The sequence below is a fragment of the Thunnus albacares genome, chromosome 15 (assembly GCF_914725855.1).
Source record: "Thunnus albacares chromosome 15, fThuAlb1.1, whole genome shotgun sequence".
In the NCBI taxonomy this organism is placed as follows: domain Eukaryota; kingdom Metazoa; phylum Chordata; class Actinopteri; order Scombriformes; family Scombridae; genus Thunnus; species Thunnus albacares.
In genome coordinates this window covers 4,255,525-4,275,702 of record NC_058120.1, presented here as the reverse complement: position 1 = coordinate 4,275,702, position 20,178 = coordinate 4,255,525, and the positions used below count along the sequence as shown (strand labels likewise).

At 41.7% G+C, this 20,178-nt stretch overlaps 1 long non-coding RNA gene and 28 other non-coding genes across 29 annotated transcripts in view; all 29 read left to right on the top strand.

Moving 5' to 3' along the window:
* Positions 1 to 20,178, top strand: part of LOC122998863 — a 71,645-nt gene that overhangs the window by 16,956 nt on the left and 34,511 nt on the right. The gene's annotated exons all lie outside the window — the stretch shown is intronic.
* On the top strand, positions 324 to 464 carry LOC122999138. Its single transcript, XR_006407657.1, has one exon. It is a non-coding gene; the product is annotated as a U4 spliceosomal RNA (small nuclear RNA).
* LOC122999039 lies at positions 1,035 to 1,175 on the top strand. Its single transcript, XR_006407569.1, has one exon. It is a non-coding gene; the product is annotated as a U4 spliceosomal RNA (small nuclear RNA).
* On the top strand, positions 1,747 to 1,887 carry LOC122999080. Its single transcript, XR_006407605.1, has one exon. It is a non-coding gene; the product is annotated as a U4 spliceosomal RNA (small nuclear RNA).
* On the top strand, positions 2,458 to 2,598 carry LOC122999038. The gene has a single exon (XR_006407568.1). It is a non-coding gene; the product is annotated as a U4 spliceosomal RNA (small nuclear RNA).
* LOC122999079 lies at positions 3,170 to 3,310 on the top strand. Its single transcript, XR_006407604.1, has one exon. It is a non-coding gene; the product is annotated as a U4 spliceosomal RNA (small nuclear RNA).
* On the top strand, positions 3,881 to 4,021 carry LOC122999037. The gene has a single exon (XR_006407567.1). It is a non-coding gene; the product is annotated as a U4 spliceosomal RNA (small nuclear RNA).
* Positions 4,593 to 4,733, top strand: LOC122999077. The gene has a single exon (XR_006407602.1). It is a non-coding gene; the product is annotated as a U4 spliceosomal RNA (small nuclear RNA).
* LOC122999036 lies at positions 5,304 to 5,444 on the top strand. Its single transcript, XR_006407566.1, has one exon. It is a non-coding gene; the product is annotated as a U4 spliceosomal RNA (small nuclear RNA).
* On the top strand, positions 6,016 to 6,156 carry LOC122999075. The gene has a single exon (XR_006407601.1). It is a non-coding gene; the product is annotated as a U4 spliceosomal RNA (small nuclear RNA).
* LOC122999164 lies at positions 6,727 to 6,867 on the top strand. Its single transcript, XR_006407681.1, has one exon. It is a non-coding gene; the product is annotated as a U4 spliceosomal RNA (small nuclear RNA).
* On the top strand, positions 7,439 to 7,579 carry LOC122999074. Its single transcript, XR_006407600.1, has one exon. It is a non-coding gene; the product is annotated as a U4 spliceosomal RNA (small nuclear RNA).
* LOC122999163 lies at positions 8,150 to 8,290 on the top strand. The gene has a single exon (XR_006407680.1). It is a non-coding gene; the product is annotated as a U4 spliceosomal RNA (small nuclear RNA).
* LOC122999137 lies at positions 8,861 to 9,001 on the top strand. The gene has a single exon (XR_006407656.1). It is a non-coding gene; the product is annotated as a U4 spliceosomal RNA (small nuclear RNA).
* Positions 9,572 to 9,712, top strand: LOC122999162. Its single transcript, XR_006407679.1, has one exon. It is a non-coding gene; the product is annotated as a U4 spliceosomal RNA (small nuclear RNA).
* On the top strand, positions 10,284 to 10,424 carry LOC122999073. The gene has a single exon (XR_006407599.1). It is a non-coding gene; the product is annotated as a U4 spliceosomal RNA (small nuclear RNA).
* Positions 10,995 to 11,135, top strand: LOC122999072. The gene has a single exon (XR_006407598.1). It is a non-coding gene; the product is annotated as a U4 spliceosomal RNA (small nuclear RNA).
* On the top strand, positions 11,706 to 11,846 carry LOC122999161. The gene has a single exon (XR_006407678.1). It is a non-coding gene; the product is annotated as a U4 spliceosomal RNA (small nuclear RNA).
* Positions 12,417 to 12,557, top strand: LOC122999136. The gene has a single exon (XR_006407655.1). It is a non-coding gene; the product is annotated as a U4 spliceosomal RNA (small nuclear RNA).
* LOC122999125 lies at positions 13,128 to 13,268 on the top strand. Its single transcript, XR_006407644.1, has one exon. It is a non-coding gene; the product is annotated as a U4 spliceosomal RNA (small nuclear RNA).
* On the top strand, positions 13,839 to 13,979 carry LOC122999071. The gene has a single exon (XR_006407597.1). It is a non-coding gene; the product is annotated as a U4 spliceosomal RNA (small nuclear RNA).
* Positions 14,550 to 14,690, top strand: LOC122999160. The gene has a single exon (XR_006407677.1). It is a non-coding gene; the product is annotated as a U4 spliceosomal RNA (small nuclear RNA).
* LOC122999100 lies at positions 15,262 to 15,402 on the top strand. Its single transcript, XR_006407624.1, has one exon. It is a non-coding gene; the product is annotated as a U4 spliceosomal RNA (small nuclear RNA).
* LOC122999158 lies at positions 15,973 to 16,113 on the top strand. Its single transcript, XR_006407675.1, has one exon. It is a non-coding gene; the product is annotated as a U4 spliceosomal RNA (small nuclear RNA).
* Positions 16,684 to 16,824, top strand: LOC122999049. The gene has a single exon (XR_006407578.1). It is a non-coding gene; the product is annotated as a U4 spliceosomal RNA (small nuclear RNA).
* On the top strand, positions 17,396 to 17,536 carry LOC122999070. Its single transcript, XR_006407596.1, has one exon. It is a non-coding gene; the product is annotated as a U4 spliceosomal RNA (small nuclear RNA).
* LOC122999157 lies at positions 18,107 to 18,247 on the top strand. The gene has a single exon (XR_006407674.1). It is a non-coding gene; the product is annotated as a U4 spliceosomal RNA (small nuclear RNA).
* LOC122999132 lies at positions 18,810 to 18,950 on the top strand. The gene has a single exon (XR_006407651.1). It is a non-coding gene; the product is annotated as a U4 spliceosomal RNA (small nuclear RNA).
* On the top strand, positions 19,521 to 19,661 carry LOC122999069. The gene has a single exon (XR_006407595.1). It is a non-coding gene; the product is annotated as a U4 spliceosomal RNA (small nuclear RNA).

Below are 20,178 nucleotides of genomic sequence, written 5' to 3'. Positions count from 1 at the left end.
TTGCGAATCAGGGAAATACCGACATTTGTGACCTGCAAACGGCTCTCTTTGAAACTGGCCCCTGCTTTAATAGAACCCGAACGTGGAAATTATGGGTATGTGGTCTGAAAAAGTAGGTTGTCCTACGTTTGTGAAATTTCTCTGTGCGACCGGGATCATAAGGTTATGGAAAAGGCGGAGTTTGTAATCAACAAGCCAATCACGTGCAACATGAACATGTCATCGACCTGACAGTACTGTACATCCGGTAAGGTTTGAGAATTGCGCCACGAGCGTTGTGAGCGTTGGAGCAGGTCCACTTTTAAGTCATAGGTGTTATGGATATCCTTGCGCAGAGGCAATTTCATAGTCTATGAAGTTCTGCTGAGACGTGATTATTGCTGGTTGAAAACTTAACCCAATACCCCGCCTGGATGACTTGAAATATAGTCAGCTGTGGCAATTTTTGTTAGTCTCTAAAGAGACTTTTAATTTCTGTGAATGTTAACGTTTCCCTGAGTCTGTTAGTAGTACTTGTTTTCTCTGCCATGAATACATTTAGTTTTTTTCAGATCTTTTTGAACTGCTTTTCTCCAATGAACCAAACTTTCAATCTCTCGGAATCCTGGTTTAAAGAAACCCAGCCGTGCTAATCCTGGGTAGGCCTATCTAATTTCAAAACGAGAACCGTAGGACTCGTAAATGTATCTGTAGTTTGTGAGTGAAAATCCTTTGCGAATCAGGGAAATACCGACATTTGTGACCTGCAAACGGCTCTCTTTGAAACTGGCCCCTGCTTTAATAGAACCCGAACGTGGAAATTATGGGTATGTGGTCTGAAAAAGTAGGTTGTCCTACGTTTGTGAAATTTCTCTGTGCGACCGGGATCATAAGGTTATGGAAAAGGCGGAGTTTGTAATCAACAAGCCAATCACGTGCAACATGAACATGTCATCGACCTGACAGTACTGTACATCCGGTAAGGTTTGAGAATTGCGCCACGAGCGTTGTGAGCGTTGGAGCAGGTCCACTTTTAAGTCATAGGTGTTATGGATATCCTTGCGCAGAGGCAATTTCATAGTCTATGAAGTTCTGCTGAGACGTGATTATTGCTGGTTGAAAACTTAACCCAATACCCCGCCTGGATGACTTGAAATATAGTCAGCTGTGGCAATTTTTGTTAGTCTCTAAGGAGACTTTTAATTTCTGTGAATGTTAACGTTTCCCTGAGTCTGTTAGTAGTACTTGTTTTCTCTGCCATGAATACATTTAGTTTTTTTTCAGATCTTTTTGAAATGGTTTTCTCCAATGAACCAAACTTTCAATCTCTCGGAATCCTGGTTTAAAGAAACCCAGCCGTGCTAATCCTGGGTAGGCCTATCTAATTTCAAAACGAGAACCGTAGGACTCGTAAATGTATCTGTAGTTTGTGAGTGAAAATCCTTTGCGAATCAGGGAAATACCGACATTTGTGACCTGCAAACGGCTCTCTTTGAAACTGGCCCCTGCTTTAATAGAACCCGAACGTGGAAATTATGGGTATGTGGTCTGAAAAAGTAGGTTGTCCTACGTTTGTGAAATTTCTCTGTGCGACCGGGATCATAAGGTTATGGAAAAGGCGGAGTTTGTAATCAACAAGCCAATCACGTGCAACATGAACATGTCATCGACCTGACAGTACTGTACATCCGGTAAGGTTTGAGAATTGCGCCACGAGCGTTGTGAGCGTTGGAGCAGGTCCACTTTTAAGTCATAGGTGTTATGGATATCCTTTCGCAGAGGCAATTTCATAGTCTATGAAGTTCTACTGAGACGTGATTATTGCTGGTTGAAAACTTAACCCAATACCCCGCCTGGATGACTTGAAATATAGTCAGCTGTGGCAATTTTTGTTAGTCTCTAAAGAGACTTTTAATTTCTGTGAATGTTAACGTTTCCCTGAGTCTGTTAGTAGTACTTGTTTTCTCTGCCATGAATACATTTAGTTTTTTTCAGATCTTTTTGAACTGCTTTTCTCCAATGAACCAAACTTTCAATCTCTCGGAATCCTGGTTTAAAGAAACCCAGCCGTGCTAATCCTGGGTAGGCCTATCTAATTTCAAAACGAGAACCGTAGGACTCGTAAATGTATCTGTAGTTTGTGAGTGAAAATCCTTTGCGAATCAGGGAAATACCGACATTTGTGACCTGCAAACGGCTCTCTTTGAAACTGGCCCCTGCTTTAATAGAACCCGAACGTGGAAATTATGGGTATGTGGTCTGAAAAAGTAGGTTGTCCTACGTTTGTGAAATTTCTCTGTGCGACCGGGATCATAAGGTTATGGAAAAGGCGGAGTTTGTAATCAACAAGCCAATCACGTGCAACATGAACATGTCATCGACCTGACAGTACTGTACATCCGGTAAGGTTTGAGAATTGCGCCACGAGCGTTGTGAGCGTTGGAGCAGGTCCACTTTTAAGTCATAGGTGTTATGGATATCCTTGCGCAGAGGCAATTTCATAGTCTATGAAGTTCTGCTGAGACGTGATTATTGCTGGTTGAAAACTTAACCCAATACCCCGCCTGGATGACTTGAAATATAGTCAGCTGTGGCAATTTTTGTTAGTCTCTAAGGAGACTTTTAATTTCTGTGAATGTTAACGTTTCCCTGAGTCTGTTAGTAGTACTTGTTTTCTCTGCCATGAATACATTTAGTTTTTTTTCAGATCTTTTTGAACTGCTTTTCTCCAATGAACCAAACTTTCAATCTCTCGGAATCCTGGTTTAAAGAAACCCAGCCGTGCTAATCCTGGGTAGGCCTATCTAATTTCAAAACGAGAACCGTAGGACTCGTAAATGTATCTGTAGTTTGTGAGTGAAAATCCTTTGCGAATCAGGGAAATACCGACATTTGTGACCTGCAAACGGCTCTCTTTGAAACTGGCCCCTGCTTTAATAGAACCCGAACGTGGAAATTATGGGTATGTGGTCTGAAAAAGTAGGTTGTCCTACGTTTGTGAAATTTCTCTGTGCGACCGGGATCATAAGGTTATGGAAAAGGCGGAGTTTGTAATCAACAAGCCAATCACGTGCAACATGAACATGTCATCGACCTGACAGTACTGTACATCCGGTAAGGTTTGAGAATTGCGCCACGAGCGTTGTGAGCGTTGGAGCAGGTCCACTTTTAAGTCATAGGTGTTATGGATATCCTTTCGCAGAGGCAATTTCATAGTCTATGAAGTTCTACTGAGACGTGATTATTGCTGGTTGAAAACTTAACCCAATACCCCGCCTGGATGACTTGAAATATAGTCAGCTGTGGCAATTTTTGTTAGTCTCTAAAGAGACTTTTAATTTCTGTGAATGTTAACGTTTCCCTGAGTCTGTTAGTAGTACTTGTTTTCTCTGCCATGAATACATTTAGTTTTTTTCAGATCTTTTTGAACTGCTTTTCTCCAATGAACCAAACTTTCAATCTCTCGGAATCCTGGTTTAAAGAAACCCAGCCGTGCTAATCCTGGGTAGGCCTATCTAATTTCAAAACGAGAACCGTAGGACTCGTAAATGTATCTGTAGTTTGTGAGTGAAAATCCTTTGCGAATCAGGGAAATACCGACATTTGTGACCTGCAAACGGCTCTCTTTGAAACTGGCCCCTGCTTTAATAGAACCCGAACGTGGAAATTATGGGTATGTGGTCTGAAAAAGTAGGTTGTCCTACGTTTGTGAAATTTCTCTGTGCGACCGGGATCATAAGGTTATGGAAAAGGCGGAGTTTGTAATCAACAAGCCAATCACGTGCAACATGAACATGTCATCGACCTGACAGTACTGTACATCCGGTAAGGTTTGAGAATTGCGCCACGAGCGTTGTGAGCGTTGGAGCAGGTCCACTTTTAAGTCATAGGTGTTATGGATATCCTTGCGCAGAGGCAATTTCATAGTCTATGAAGTTCTGCTGAGACGTGATTATTGCTGGTTGAAAACTTAACCCAATACCCCGCCTGGATGACTTGAAATATAGTCAGCTGTGGCAATTTTTGTTAGTCTCTAAGGAGACTTTTAATTTCTGTGAATGTTAACGTTTCCCTGAGTCTGTTAGTAGTACTTGTTTTCTCTGCCATGAATACATTTAGTTTTTTTTCAGATCTTTTTGAACTGGTTTTCTCCAATGAACCAAACTTTCAATCTCTCAGAATCCTGGTTTAAAGAAACCCAGCCGTGCTAATCCTGGGTAGGCCTATCTAATTTCAAAACGAGAACCGTAGGACTCGTAAATGTATCTGTAGTTTGTGAGTGAAAATCCTTTGCGAATCAGGGAAATACCGACATTTGTGACCTGCAAACGGCTCTCTTTGAAACTGGCCCCTGCTTTAATAGAACCCGAACGTGGAAATTATGGGTATGTGGTCTGAAAAAGTAGGTTGTCCTACGTTTGTGAAATTTCTCTGTGCGACCGGGATCATAAGGTTATGGAAAAGGCGGAGTTTGTAATCAACAAGCCAATCACGTGCAACATGAACATGTCATCGACCTGACAGTACTGTACATCCGGTAAGGTTTGAGAATTGCGCCACGAGCGTTGTGAGCGTTGGAGCAGGTCCACTTTTAAGTCATAGGTGTTATGGATATCCTTTCGCAGAGGCAATTTCATAGTCTATGAAGTTCTACTGAGACGTGATTATTGCTGGTTGAAAACTTAACCCAATACCCCGCCTGGATGACTTGAAATATAGTCAGCTGTGGCAATTTTTGTTAGTCTCTAAAGAGACTTTTAATTTCTGTGAATGTTAACGTTTCCCTGAGTCTGTTAGTAGTACTTGTTTTCTCTGCCATGAATACATTTAGTTTTTTTCAGATCTTTTTGAACTGCTTTTCTCCAATGAACCAAACTTTCAATCTCTCGGAATCCTGGTTTAAAGAAACCCAGCCGTGCTAATCCTGGGTAGGCCTATCTAATTTCAAAACGAGAACCGTAGGACTCGTAAATGTATCTGTAGTTTGTGAGTGAAAATCCTTTGCGAATCAGGGAAATACCGACATTTGTGACCTGCAAACGGCTCTCTTTGAAACTGGCCCCTGCTTTAATAGAACCCGAACGTGGAAATTATGGGTATGTGGTCTGAAAAAGTAGGTTGTCCTACGTTTGTGAAATTTCTCTGTGCGACCGGGATCATAAGGTTATGGAAAAGGCGGAGTTTGTAATCAACAAGCCAATCACGTGCAACATGAACATGTCATCGACCTGACAGTACTGTACATCCGGTAAGGTTTGAGAATTGCGCCACGAGCGTTGTGAGCGTTGGAGCAGGTCCACTTTTAAGTCATAGGTGTTATGGATATCCTTGCGCAGAGGCAATTTCATAGTCTATGAAGTTCTGCTGAGACGTGATTATTGCTGGTTGAAAACTTAACCCAATACCCCGCCTGGATGACTTGAAATATAGTCAGCTGTGGCAATTTTTGTTAGTCTCTAAGGAGACTTTTAATTTCTGTGAATGTTAACGTTTCCCTGAGTCTGTTAGTAGTACTTGTTTTCTCTGCCATGAATACATTTAGTTTTTTTTCAGATCTTTTTGAACTGCTTTTCTCCAATGAACCAAACTTTCAATCTCTCGGAATCCTGGTTTAAAGAAACCCAGCCGTGCTAATCCTGGGTAGGCCTATCTAATTTCAAAACGAGAACCGTAGGACTCGTAAATGTATCTGTAGTTTGTGAGTGAAAATCCTTTGCGAATCAGGGAAATACCGACATTTGTGACCTGCAAACGGCTCTCTTTGAAACTGGCCCCTGCTTTAATAGAACCCGAACGTGGAAATTATGGGTATGTGGTCTGAAAAAGTAGGTTGTCCTACGTTTGTGAAATTTCTCTGTGCGACCGGGATCATAAGGTTATGGAAAAGGCGGAGTTTGTAATCAACAAGCCAATCACGTGCAACATGAACATGTCATCGACCTGACAGTACTGTACATCCGGTAAGGTTTGAGAATTGCGCCACGAGCGTTGTGAGCGTTGGAGCAGGTCCACTTTTAAGTCATAGGTGTTATGGATATCCTTTCGCAGAGGCAATTTCATAGTCTATGAAGTTCTACTGAGACGTGATTATTGCTGGTTGAAAACTTAACCCAATACCCCGCCTGGATGACTTGAAATATAGTCAGCTGTGGCAATTTTTGTTAGTCTCTAAAGAGACTTTTAATTTCTGTGAATGTTAACGTTTCCCTGAGTCTGTTAGTAGTACTTGTTTTCTCTGCCATGAATACATTTAGTTTTTTTCAGATCTTTTTGAACTGCTTTTCTCCAATGAACCAAACTTTCAATCTCTCGGAATCCTGGTTTAAAGAAACCCAGCCGTGCTAATCCTGGGTAGGCCTATCTAATTTCAAAACGAGAACCGTAGGACTCGTAAATGTATCTGTAGTTTGTGAGTGAAAATCCTTTGCGAATCAGGGAAATACCGACATTTGTGACCTGCAAACGGCTCTCTTTGAAACTGGCCCCTGCTTTAATAGAACCCGAACGTGGAAATTATGGGTATGTGGTCTGAAAAAGTAGGTTGTCCTACGTTTGTGAAATTTCTCTGTGCGACCGGGATCATAAGGTTATGGAAAAGGCGGAGTTTGTAATCAACAAGCCAATCACGTGCAACATGAACATGTCATCGACCTGACAGTACTGTACATCCGGTAAGGTTTGAGAATTGCGCCACGAGCGTTGTGAGCGTTGGAGCAGGTCCACTTTTAAGTCATAGGTGTTATGGATATCCTTGCGCAGAGGCAATTTCATAGTCTATGAAGTTCTGCTGAGACGTGATTATTGCTGGTTGAAAACTTAACCCAATACCCCGCCTGGATGACTTGAAATATAGTCAGCTGTGGCAATTTTTGTTAGTCTCTAAGGAGACTTTTAATTTCTGTGAATGTTAACGTTTCCCTGAGTCTGTTAGTAGTACTTGTTTTCTCTGCCATGAATACATTTAGTTTTTTTTCAGATCTTTTTGAACTGCTTTTCTCCAATGAACCAAACTTTCAATCTCTCGGAATCCTGGTTTAAAGAAACCCAGCCGTGCTAATCCTGGGTAGGCCTATCTAATTTCAAAACGAGAACCGTAGGACTCGTAAATGTATCTGTAGTTTGTGAGTGAAAATCCTTTGCGAATCAGGGAAATACCGACATTTGTGACCTGCAAACGGCTCTCTTTGAAACTGGCCCCTGCTTTAATAGAACCCGAACGTGGAAATTATGGGTATGTGGTCTGAAAAAGTAGGTTGTCCTACGTTTGTGAAATTTCTCTGTGCGACCGGGATCATAAGGTTATGGAAAAGGCGGAGTTTGTAATCAACAAGCCAATCACGTGCAACATGAACATGTCATCGACCTGACAGTACTGTACATCCGGTAAGGTTTGAGAATTGCACCACGAGCGTTGTGAGCGTTGGAGCAGGTCCACTTTTAAGTCATAGGTGTTATGGATATCCTTTCGCAGAGGCAATTTCATAGTCTATGAAGTTCTACTGAGACGTGATTATTGCTGGTTGAAAACTTAACCCAATACCCCGCCTGGATGACTTGAAATATAGTCAGCTGTGGCAATTTTTGTTAGTCTCTAAAGAGACTTTTAATTTCTGTGAATGTTAACGTTTCCCTGAGTCTGTTAGTAGTACTTGTTTTCTCTGCCATGAATACATTTAGTTTTTTTCAGATCTTTTTGAACTGCTTTTCTCCAATGAACCAAACTTTCAATCTCTCGGAATCCTGGTTTAAAGAAACCCAGCCGTGCTAATCCTGGGTAGGCCTATCTAATTTCAAAACGAGAACCGTAGGACTCGTAAATGTATCTGTAGTTTGTGAGTGAAAATCCTTTGCGAATCAGGGAAATACCGACATTTGTGACCTGCAAACGGCTCTCTTTGAAACTGGCCCCTGCTTTAATAGAACCCGAACGTGGAAATTATGGGTATGTGGTCTGAAAAAGTAGGTTGTCCTACGTTTGTGAAATTTCTCTGTGCGACCGGGATCATAAGGTTATGGAAAAGGCGGAGTTTGTAATCAACAAGCCAATCACGTGCAACATGAACATGTCATCGACCTGACAGTACTGTACATCCGGTAAGGTTTGAGAATTGCGCCACGAGCGTTGTGAGCGTTGGAGCAGGTCCACTTTTAAGTCATAGGTGTTATGGATATCCTTGCGCAGAGGCAATTTCATAGTCTATGAAGTTCTGCTGAGACGTGATTATTGCTGGTTGAAAACTTAACCCAATACCCCGCCTGGATGACTTGAAATATAGTCAGCTGTGGCAATTTTTGTTAGTCTCTAAGGAGACTTTTAATTTCTGTGAATGTTAACGTTTCCCTGAGTCTGTTAGTAGTACTTGTTTTCTCTGCCATGAATACATTTAGTTTTTTTCAGATCTTTTTGAACTGGTTTTCTCCAATGAACCAAACTTTCAATCTCTCGGAATCCTGGTTTAAAGAAACCCAGCCGTGCTAATCCTGGGTAGGCCTATCTAATTTCAAAACGAGAACCGTAGGACTCGTAAATGTATCTGTAGTTTGTGAGTGAAAATCCTTTGCGAATCAGGGAAATACCGACATCTGTGACCTGCAAACGGCTCTCTTTGAAACTGGCCCCTGCTTTAATAGAACCCGAACGTGGAAATTATGGGTATGTGGTCTGAAAAAGTAGGTTGTCCTACGTTTGTGAAATTTCTCTGTGCGACCGGGATCATAAGGTTATGGAAAAGGCGGAGTTTGTAATCAACAAGCCAATCACGTGCAACATGAACATGTCATCGACCTGACAGTACTGTACATCCGGTAAGGTTTGAGAATTGCGCCACGAGCGTTGTGAGCGTTGGAGCAGGTCCACTTTTAAGTCATAGTTGTTATGGATATCCTTGCGCAGAGGCAATTTCATAGTCTATGAAGTTCTGCTGAGACGTGATTATTGCTGGTTGAAAACTTAACCCAATACCCCGCCTGGATGACTTGAAATATAGTCAGCTGTGGCAATTTTTGTTAGTCTCTAAAGAGACTTTTAATTTCTGTGAATGTTAACGTTTCCCTGAGTCTGTTAGTAGTACTTGTTTTCTCTGCCATGAATACATTTAGTTTTTTTCAGATCTTTTTGAACTGCTTTTCTCCAATGAACCAAACTTTCAATCTCTCGGAATCCTGGTTTAAAGAAACCCAGCCGTGCTAATCCTGGGTAGGCCTATCTAATTTCAAAACGAGAACCGTAGGACTCGTAAATGTATCTGTAGTTTGTGAGTGAAAATCCTTTGCGAATCAGGGAAATACCGACATTTGTGACCTGCAAACGGCTCTCTTTGAAACTGGCCCCTGCTTTAATAGAACCCGAACGTGGAAATTATGGGTATGTGGTCTGAAAAAGTAGGTTGTCCTACGTTTGTGAAATTTCTCTGTGCGACCGGGATCATAAGGTTATGGAAAAGGCGGAGTTTGTAATCAACAAGCCAATCACGTGCAACATGAACATGTCATCGACCTGACAGTACTGTACATCCGGTAAGGTTTGAGAATTGCGCCACGAGCGTTGTGAGCGTTGGAGCAGGTCCACTTTTAAGTCATAGTTGTTATGGATATCCTTGCGCAGAGGCAATTTCATAGTCTATGAAGTTCTGCTGAGACGTGATTATTGCTGGTTGAAAACTTAACCCAATACCCCGCCTGGATGACTTGAAATATAGTCAGCTGTGGCAATTTTTGTTAGTCTCTAAGGAGACCTTTAATTTCTGTGAATGTTAACGTTTCCCTGAGTCTGTTAGTAGTACTTGTTTTCTCTGCCATGAATACATTTAGTTTTTTTTCAGATCTTTTTGAACTGCTTTTCTCCAATGAACCAAACTTTCAATCTCTCGGAATCCTGGTTTAAAGAAACCCAGCCGTGCTAATCCTGGGTAGGCCTATCTAATTTCAAAACGAGAACCGTAGGACTCGTAAATGTATCTGTAGTTTGTGAGTGAAAATCCTTTGCGAATCAGGGAAATACCGACATTTGTGACCTGCAAACGGCTCTCTTTGAAACTGGCCCCTGCTTTAATAGAACCCGAACGTGGAAATTATGGGTATGTGGTCTGAAAAAGTAGGTTGTCCTACGTTTGTGAAATTTCTCTGTGCGACCGGGATCATAAGGTTATGGAAAAGGCGGAGTTTGTAATCAACAAGCCAATCACGTGCAACATGAACATGTCATCGACCTGACAGTACTGTACATCCGGTAAGGTTTGAGAATTGCGCCACGAGCGTTGTGAGCGTTGGAGCAGGTCCACTTTTAAGTCATAGGTGTTATGGATATCCTTTCGCAGAGGCAATTTCATAGTCTATGAAGTTCTACTGAGACGTGATTATTGCTGGTTGAAAACTTAACCCAATACCCCGCCTGGATGACTTGAAATATAGTCAGCTGTGGCAATTTTTGTTAGTCTCTAAAGAGACTTTTAATTTCTGTGAATGTTAACGTTTCCCTGAGTCTGTTAGTAGTACTTGTTTTCTCTGCCATGAATACATTTAGTTTTTTTCAGATCTTTTTGAACTGCTTTTCTCCAATGAACCAAACTTTCAATCTCTCGGAATCCTGGTTTAAAGAAACCCAGCCGTGCTAATCCTGGGTAGGCCTATCTAATTTCAAAACGAGAACCGTAGGACTCGTAAATGTATCTGTAGTTTGTGAGTGAAAATCCTTTGCGAATCAGGGAAATACCGACATTTGTGACCTGCAAACGGCTCTCTTTGAAACTGGCCCCTGCTTTAATAGAACCCGAACGTGGAAATTATGGGTATGTGGTCTGAAAAAGTAGGTTGTCCTACGTTTGTGAAATTTCTCTGTGCGACCGGGATCATAAGGTTATGGAAAAGGCGGAGTTTGTAATCAACAAGCCAATCACGTGCAACATGAACATGTCATCGACCTGACAGTACTGTACATCCGGTAAGGTTTGAGAATTGCGCCACGAGCGTTGTGAGCGTTGGAGCAGGTCCACTTTTAAGTCATAGGTGTTATGGATATCCTTTCGCAGAGGCAATTTCATAGTCTATGAAGTTCTACTGAGACGTGATTATTGCTGGTTGAAAACTTAACCCAATACCCCGCCTGGATGACTTGAAATATAGTCAGCTGTGGCAATTTTTGTTAGTCTCTAAAGAGACTTTTAATTTCTGTGAATGTTAACGTTTCCCTGAGTCTGTTAGTAGTACTTGTTTTCTCTGCCATGAATACATTTAGTTTTTTTCAGATCTTTTTGAACTGCTTTTCTCCAATGAACCAAACTTTCAATCTCTCGGAATCCTGGTTTAAAGAAACCCAGCCGTGCTAATCCTGGGTAGGCCTATCTAATTTCAAAACGAGAACCGTAGGACTCGTAAATGTATCTGTAGTTTGTGAGTGAAAATCCTTTGCGAATCAGGGAAATACCGACATTTGTGACCTGCAAATGGCTCTCTTTGAAACTGGCCCCTGCTTTAATAGAACCCGAACGTGGAAATTATGGGTATGTGGTCTGAAAAAGTAGGTTGTCCTACGTTTGTGAAATTTCTCTGTGCGACCGGGATCATAAGGTTATGGAAAAGGCGGAGTTTGTAATCAACAAGCCAATCACGTGCAACATGAACATGTCATCGACCTGACAGTACTGTACATCCGGTAAGGTTTGAGAATTGCGCCACGAGCGTTGTGAGCGTTGGAGCAGGTCCACTTTTAAGTCATAGGTGTTATGGATATCCTTGCGCAGAGGCAATTTCATAGTCTATGAAGTTCTGCTGAGACGTGATTATTGCTGGTTGAAAACTTAACCCAATACCCCGCCTGGATGACTTGAAATATAGTCAGCTGTGGCAATTTTTGTTAGTCTCTAAGGAGACTTTTAATTTCTGTGAATGTTAACGTTTCCCTGAGTCTGTTAGTAGTACTTGTTTTCTCTGCCATGAATACATTTAGTTTTTTTCAGATCTTTTTGAACTGGTTTTCTCCAATGAACCAAACTTTCAATCTCTCGGAATCCTGGTTTAAAGAAACCCAGCCGTGCTAATCCTGGGTAGGCCTATCTAATTTCAAAACGAGAACCGTAGGACTCGTAAATGTATCTGTAGTTTGTGAGTGAAAATCCTTTGCGAATCAGGGAAATACCGACATTTGTGACCTGCAAACGGCTCTCTTTGAAACTGGCCCCTGCTTTAATAGAACCCGAACGTGGAAATTATGGGTATGTGGTCTGAAAAAGTAGGTTGTCCTACGTTTGTGAAATTTCTCTGTGCGACCGGGATCATAAGGTTATGGAAAAGGCGGAGTTTGTAATCAACAAGCCAATCACGTGCAACATGAACATGTCATCGACCTGACAGTACTGTACATCCGGTAAGGTTTGAGAATTGCGCCACGAGCGTTGTGAGCGTTGGAGCAGGTCCACTTTTAAGTCATAGTTGTTATGGATATCCTTGCGCAGAGGCAATTTCATAGTCTATGAAGTTCTGCTGAGACGTGATTATTGCTGGTTGAAAACTTAACCCAATACCCCGCCTGGATGACTTGAAATATAGTCAGCTGTGGCAATTTTTGTTAGTCTCTAAAGAGACTTTTAATTTCTGTGAATGTTAACGTTTCCCTGAGTCTGTTAGTAGTACTTGTTTTCTCTGCCATGAATACATTTAGTTTTTTTCAGATCTTTTTGAACTGCTTTTCTCCAATGAACCAAACTTTCAATCTCTCGGAATCCTGGTTTAAAGAAACCCAGCCGTGCTAATCCTGGGTAGGCCTATCTAATTTCAAAACGAGAACCGTAGGACTCGTAAATGTATCTGTAGTTTGTGAGTGAAAATCCTTTGCGAATCAGGGAAATACCGACATTTGTGACCTGCAAACGGCTCTCTTTGAAACTGGCCCCTGCTTTAATAGAACCCGAACGTGGAAATTATGGGTATGTGGTCTGAAAAAGTAGGTTGTCCTACGTTTGTGAAATTTCTCTGTGCGACCGGGATCATAAGGTTATGGAAAAGGCGGAGTTTGTAATCAACAAGCCAATCACGTGCAACATGAACATGTCATCGACCTGACAGTACTGTACATCCGGTAAGGTTTGAGAATTGCGCCACGAGCGTTGTGAGCGTTGGAGCAGGTCCACTTTTACGTCATAGGTGTTATGGATATCCTTGCGCAGAGGCAATTTCATAGTCTATGAAGTTCTACTGAGACGTGATTATTGCTGGTTGAAAACTTAACCCAATACCCCGCCTGGATGACTTGAAATATAGTCAGCTGTGGCAATTTTTGTTAGTCTCTAAAGAGACTTTTAATTTCTGTGAATGTTAACGTTTCCCTGAGTCTGTTAGTAGTACTTGTTTTCTCTGCCATGAATACATTTAGTTTTTTTCAGATCTTTTTGAACTGCTTTTCTCCAATGAACCAAACTTTCAATCTCTCGGAATCCTGGTTTAAAGAAACCCAGCCGTGCTAATCCTGGGTAGGCCTATCTAATTTCAAAACGAGAACCGTAGGACTCGTAAATGTATCTGTAGTTTGTGAGTGAAAATCCTTTGCGAATCAGGGAAATACCGACATTTGTGACCTGCAAACGGCTCTCTTTGAAACTGGCCCCTGCTTTAATAGAACCCGAACGTGGAAATTATGGGTATGTGGTCTGAAAAAGTAGGTTGTCCTACGTTTGTGAAATTTCTCTGTGCGACCGGGATCATAAGGTTATGGAAAAGGCGGAGTTTGTAATCAACAAGCCAATCACGTGCAACATGAACATGTCATCGACCTGACAGTACTGTACATCCGGTAAGGTTTGAGAATTGCGCCACGAGCGTTGTGAGCGTTGGAGCAGGTCCACTTTTAAGTCATAGGTGTTATGGATATCCTTTCGCAGAGGCAATTTCATAGTCTATGAAGTTCTACTGAGACGTGATTATTGCTGGTTGAAAACTTAACCCAATACCCCGCCTGGATGACTTGAAATATAGTCAGCTGTGGCAATTTTTGTTAGTCTCTAAAGAGACTTTTAATTTCTGTGAATGTTAACGTTTCCCTGAGTCTGTTAGTAGTACTTGTTTTCTCTGCCATGAATACATTTAGTTTTTTTCAGATCTTTTTGAACTGGTTTTCTCCAATGAACCAAACTTTCAATCTCTCGGAATCCTGGTTTAAAGAAACCCAGCCGTGCTAATCCTGGGTAGGCCTATCTAATTTCAAAACGAGAACCGTAGGACTCGTAAATGTATCTGTAGTTTGTGAGTGAAAATCCTTTGCGAATCAGGGAAATACCGACATTTGTGACCTGCAAACGGCTCTCTTTGAAACTGGCCCCTGCTTTAATAGAACCCGAACGTGGAAATTATGGGTATGTGGTCTGAAAAAGTAGGTTGTCCTACGTTTGTGAAATTTCTCTGTGCGACCGGGATCATAAGGTTATGGAAAAGGCGGAGTTTGTAATCAACAAGCCAATCACGTGCAACATGAACATGTCATCGACCTGACAGTACTGTACATCCGGTAAGGTTTGAGAATTGCGCCACGAGCGTTGTGAGCGTTGGAGCAGGTCCACTTTTAAGTCATAGGTGTTATGGATATCCTTGCGCAGAGGCAATTTCATAGTCTATGAAGTTCTGCTGAGACGTGATTATTGCTGGTTGAAAACTTAACCCAATACCCCGCCTGGATGACTTGAAATATAGTCAGCTGTGGCAATTTTTGTTAGTCTCTAAGGAGACTTTTAATTTCTGTGAATGTTAACGTTTCCCTGAGTCTGTTAGTAGTACTTGTTTTCTCTGCCATGAATACATTTAGTTTTTTTTCAGATCTTTTTGAACTGCTTTTCTCCAATGAACCAAACTTTCAATCTCTCGGAATCCTGGTTTAAAGAAACCCAGCCGTGCTAATCCTGGGTAGGCCTATCTAATTTCAAAACGAGAACCGTAGGACTCGTAAATGTATCTGTAGTTTGTGAGTGAAAATCCTTTGCGAATCAGGGAAATACCGACATTTGTGACCTGCAAACGGCTCTCTTTGAAACTGGCCCCTGCTTTAATAGAACCCGAACGTGGAAATTATGGGTATGTGGTCTGAAAAAGTAGGTTGTCCTACGTTTGTGAAATTTCTCTGTGCGACCGGGATCATAAGGTTATGGAAAAGGCGGAGTTTGTAATCAACAAGCCAATCACGTGCAACATGAACATGTCATCGACCTGACAGTACTGTACATCCGGTAAGGTTTGAGAATTGCGCCACGAGCGTTGTGAGCGTTGGAGCAGGTCCACTTTTAAGTCATAGGTGTTATGGATATCCTTTCGCAGAGGCAATTTCATAGTCTATGAAGTTCTACTGAGACGTGATTATTGCTGGTTGAAAACTTAACCCAATACCCCGCCTGGATGACTTGAAATATAGTCAGCTGTGGCAATTTTTGTTAGTCTCTAAGGAGACCTTTAATTTCTGTGAATGTTAACGTTTCCCTGAGTCTGTTAGTAGTACTTGTTTTCTCTGCCATGAATACATTTAGTTTTTTTCAGATCTTTTTGAACTGCTTTTCTCCAATGAACCAAACTTTCAATCTCTCGGAATCCTGGTTTAAAGAAACCCAGCCGTGCTAATCCTGGGTAGGCCTATCTAATTTCAAAACGAGAACCGTAGGACTCGTAAATGTATCTGTAGTTTGTGAGTGAAAATCCTTTGCGAATCAGGGAAATACCGACATTTGTGACCTGCAAACGGCTCTCTTTGAAACTGGCCCCTGCTTTAATAGAACCCGAACGTGGAAATTATGGGTATGTGGTCTGAAAAAGTAGGTTGTCCTACGTTTGTGAAATTTCTCTGTGCGACCGGGATCATAAGGTTATGGAAAAGGCGGAGTTTGTAATCAACAAGCCAATCACGTGCAACATGAACATGTCATCGACCTGACAGTACTGTACATCCGGTAAGGTTTGAGAATTGCGCCACGAGCGTTGTGAGCGTTGGAGCAGGTCCACTTTTAAGTCATAGGTGTTATGGATATCCTTGCGCAGAGGCAATTTCATAGTCTATGAAGTTCTGCTGAGACGTGATTATTGCTGGTTGAAAACTTAACCCAATACCCCGCCTGGATGACTTGAAATATAGTCAGCTGTGGCAATTTTTGTTAGTCTCTAAGGAGACTTTTAATTTCTGTGAATGTTAACGTTTCCCTGAGTCTGTTAGTAGTACTTGTTTTCTCTGCCATGAATACATTTAGTTTTTTTCAGATCTTTTTGAACTGGTTTTCTCCAATGAACCAAACTTTCAATCTCTCGGAATCCTGGTTTAAAGAAACCCAGCCGTGCTAATCCTGGGTAGGCCTATCTAATTTCAAAACGAGAACCGTAGGACTCGTAAATGTATCTGTAGTTTGTGAGTGAAAATCCTTTGCGAATCAGGGAAATACCGACATTTGTGACCTGCAAACGGCTCTCTTTGAAACTGGCCCCTGCTTTAATAGAACCCGAACGTGGAAATTATGGGTATGTGGTCTGAAAAAGTAGGTTGTCCTACGTTTGTGAAATTTCTCTGTGCGACCGGGATCATAAGGTTATGGAAAAGGCGGAGTTTGTAATCAACAAGCCAATCACGTGCAACATGAACATGTCATCGACCTGACAGTACTGTACATCCGGTAAGGTTTGAGAATTGCGCCACGAGCGTTGTGAGCGTTGGAGCAGGTCCACTTTTAAGTCATAGTTGTTATGGATATCCTTGCGCAGAGGCAATTTCATAGTCTATGAAGTTCTGCTGAGACGTGATTATTGCTGGTTGAAAACTTAACCCAATACCCCGCCTGGATGACTTGAAATATAGTCAGCTGTGGCAATTTTTGTTGGTCTCTAAGGAGACCTTTAATTTCTGTGAATGTTAACGTTTCCCTGAGTCCGTTAGTAGTACTTGTTTTCTCTGCCATGAATACATTTAGTTTTTTTTCAGATCTTTTTGAACTGCTTTTCTCCAATGAACCAAACTTTCAATCTCTCGGAATCCTGGTTTAAAGAAACCCAGCCGTGCTAATCCTGGGTAGGCCTATCTAATTTCAAAACGAGAACCGTAGGACTCGTAAATGTATCTGTAGTTTGTGAGTGAAAATCCTTTGCGAATCAGGGAAATACCGACATTTGTGACCTGCAAACGGCTCTCTTTGAAACTGGCCCCTGCTTTAATAGAACCCGAACGTGGAAATTATGGGTATGTGGTCTGAAAAAGTAGGTTGTCCTACGTTTGTGAAATTTCTCTGTGCGACCGGGATCATAAGGTTATGGAAAAGGCGGAGTTTGTAATCAACAAGCCAATCACGTGCAACATGAACATGTCATCGACCTGACAGTACTGTACATCCGGTAAGGTTTGAGAATTGCGCCACGAGCGTTGTGAGCGTTGGAGCAGGTCCACTTTTAAGTCATAGGTGTTATGGATATCCTTTCGCAGAGGCAATTTCATAGTCTATGAAGTTCTACTGAGACGTGATTATTGCTGGTTGAAAACTTAACCCAATACCCCGCCTGGATGACTTGAAATATAGTCAGCTGTGGCAATTTTTGTTAGTCTCTAAAGAGACTTTTAATTTCTGTGAATGTTAACGTTTCCCTGAGTCTGTTAGTAGTACTTGTTTTCTCTGCCATGAATACATTTAGTTTTTTTCAGATCTTTTTGAACTGGTTTTCTCCAATGAACCAAACTTTCAATCTCTCGGAATCCTGGTTTAAAGAAACCCAGCCGTGCTAATCCTGGGTAGGCCTATCTAATTTCAAAACGAGAACCGTAGGACTTGTAAATGTATCTGTAGTTTGTGAGTGAAAATCCTTTGCGAATCAGGGAAATACCGACATTTGTGACCTGCAAACGACTCTCTTTGAAACTGGCCCCTGCTTTAATAGAACCCGAACGTGGAAATTATGGGTATGTGGTCTGAAAAAGTAGGTTGTCCTACGTTTGTGAAATTTCTCTGTGCGACCGGGATCATAAGGTTATGGAAAAGGCGGAGTTTGTAATCAACAAGCCAATCACGTGCAACATGAACATGTCATCGACCTGACAGTACTGTACATCCGGTAAGGTTTGAGAATTGCGCCACGAGCGTTGTGAGCGTTGGAGCAGGTCCACTTTTAAGTCATAGGTGTTATGGATATCCTTGCGCAGAGGCAATTTCATAGTCTATGAAGTTCTGCTGAGACGTGATTATTGCTGGTTGAAAACTTAACCCAATACCCCGCCTGGATGACTTGAAATATAGTCAGCTGTGGCAATTTTTGTTAGTCTCTAAGGAGACTTTTAATTTCTGTGAATGTTAACGTTTCCCTGAGTCTGTTAGTAGTACTTGTTTTCTCTGCCATGAATACATTTAGTTTTTTTTCAGATCTTTTTGAACTGGTTTTCTCCAATGAACCAAACTTTCAATCTCTCGGAATCCTGGTTTAAAGGAACCCAGCCGTGCTAATCCTGGGTAGGCCTATCTAATTTCAAAACGAGAACCGTAGGACTCGTAAATGTATCTGTAGTTTGTGAGTGAAAATCCTTTGCGAATCAGGGAAATACCGACATTTGTGACCTGCAAACGGCTCTCTTTGAAACTGGCCCCTGCTTTAATAGAACCCGAACGTGGAAATTATGGGTATGTGGTCTGAAAAAGTAGGTTGTCCTACGTTTGTGAAATTTCTCTGTGCGACCGGGATCATAAGGTTATGGAAAAGGCGGAGTTTGTAATCAACAAGCCAATCACGTGCAACATGAACATGTCATCGACCTGACAGTACTGTACATCCGGTAAGGTTTGAGAATTGCGCCACGAGCGTTGGAGCAGGTCCACTTTTAAGTCATAGGTGTTATGGATATCCTTGCGCAGAGGCAATTTCATAGTCTATGAAGTTCTACTGAGACGTGATTATTGCTGGTTGAAAACTTAACCCAATACCCCGCCTGGATGACTTGAAATATAGTCAGCTGTGGCAATTTTTGTTAGTCTCTAAGGAGACTTTTAATTTCTGTGAATGTTAACGTTTCCCTGAGTCTGTTAGTAGTACTTGTTTTCTCTGCCATGAATACATTTAGTTTTTTTCAGATCTTTTTGAACTGCTTTTCTCCAATGAACCAAACTTTCAATCTCTCGGAATCCTGGTTTAAAGAAACCCAGCCGTGCTAATCCTGGGTAGGCCTATCTAATTTCAAAACGAGAACCGTAGGACTCGTAAATGTATCTGTAGTTTGTGAGTGAAAATCCTTTGCGAATCAGGGAAATACCGACATTTGTGACCTGCAAACGGCTCTCTTTGAAACTGGCCCCTGCTTTAATAGAACCCGAACGTGGAAATTATGGGTATGTGGTCTGAAAAAGTAGGTTGTCCTACGTTTGTGAAATTTCTCTGTGCGACCGGGATCATAAGGTTATGGAAAAGGCGGAGTTTGTAATCAACAAGCCAATCACGTGCAACATGAACATGTCATCGACCTGACAGTACTGTACATCCGGTAAGGTTTGAGAATTGCGCCACGAGCGTTGTGAGCGTTGGAGCAGGTCCACTTTTAAGTCATAGGTGTTATGGATATCCTTTCGCAGAGGCAATTTCATAGTCTATGAAGTTCTACTGAGACGTGATTATTGCTGGTTGAAAACTTAACCCAATACCCCGCCTGGATGACTTGAAATATAGTCAGCTGTGGCAATTTTTGTTAGTCTCTAAAGAGACTTTTAATTTCTGTGAATGTTAACGTTTCCCTGAGTCTGTTAGTAGTACTTGTTTTCTCTGCCATGAATACATTTAGTTTTTTTCAGATCTTTTTGAACTGGTTTTCTCCAATGAACCAAACTTTCAATCTCTCGGAATCCTGGTTTAAAGAAACCCAGCCGTGCTAATCCTGGGTAGGCCTATCTAATTTCAAAACGAGAACCGTAGGACTCGTAAATGTATCTGTAGTTTGTGAGTGAAAATCCTTTGCGAATCAGGGAAATACCGACATTTGTGACCTGCAAACGACTCTCTTTGAAACTGGCCCCTGCTTTAATAGAACCCGAACGTGGAAATTATGGGTATGTGGTCTGAAAAAGTAGGTTGTCCTACGTTTGTGAAATTTCTCTGTGCGACCGGGATCATAAGGTTATGGAAAAGGCGGAGTTTGTAATCAACAAGCCAATCACGTGCAACATGAACATGTCATCGACCTGACAGTACTGTACATCCGGTAAGGTTTGAGAATTGCGCCAC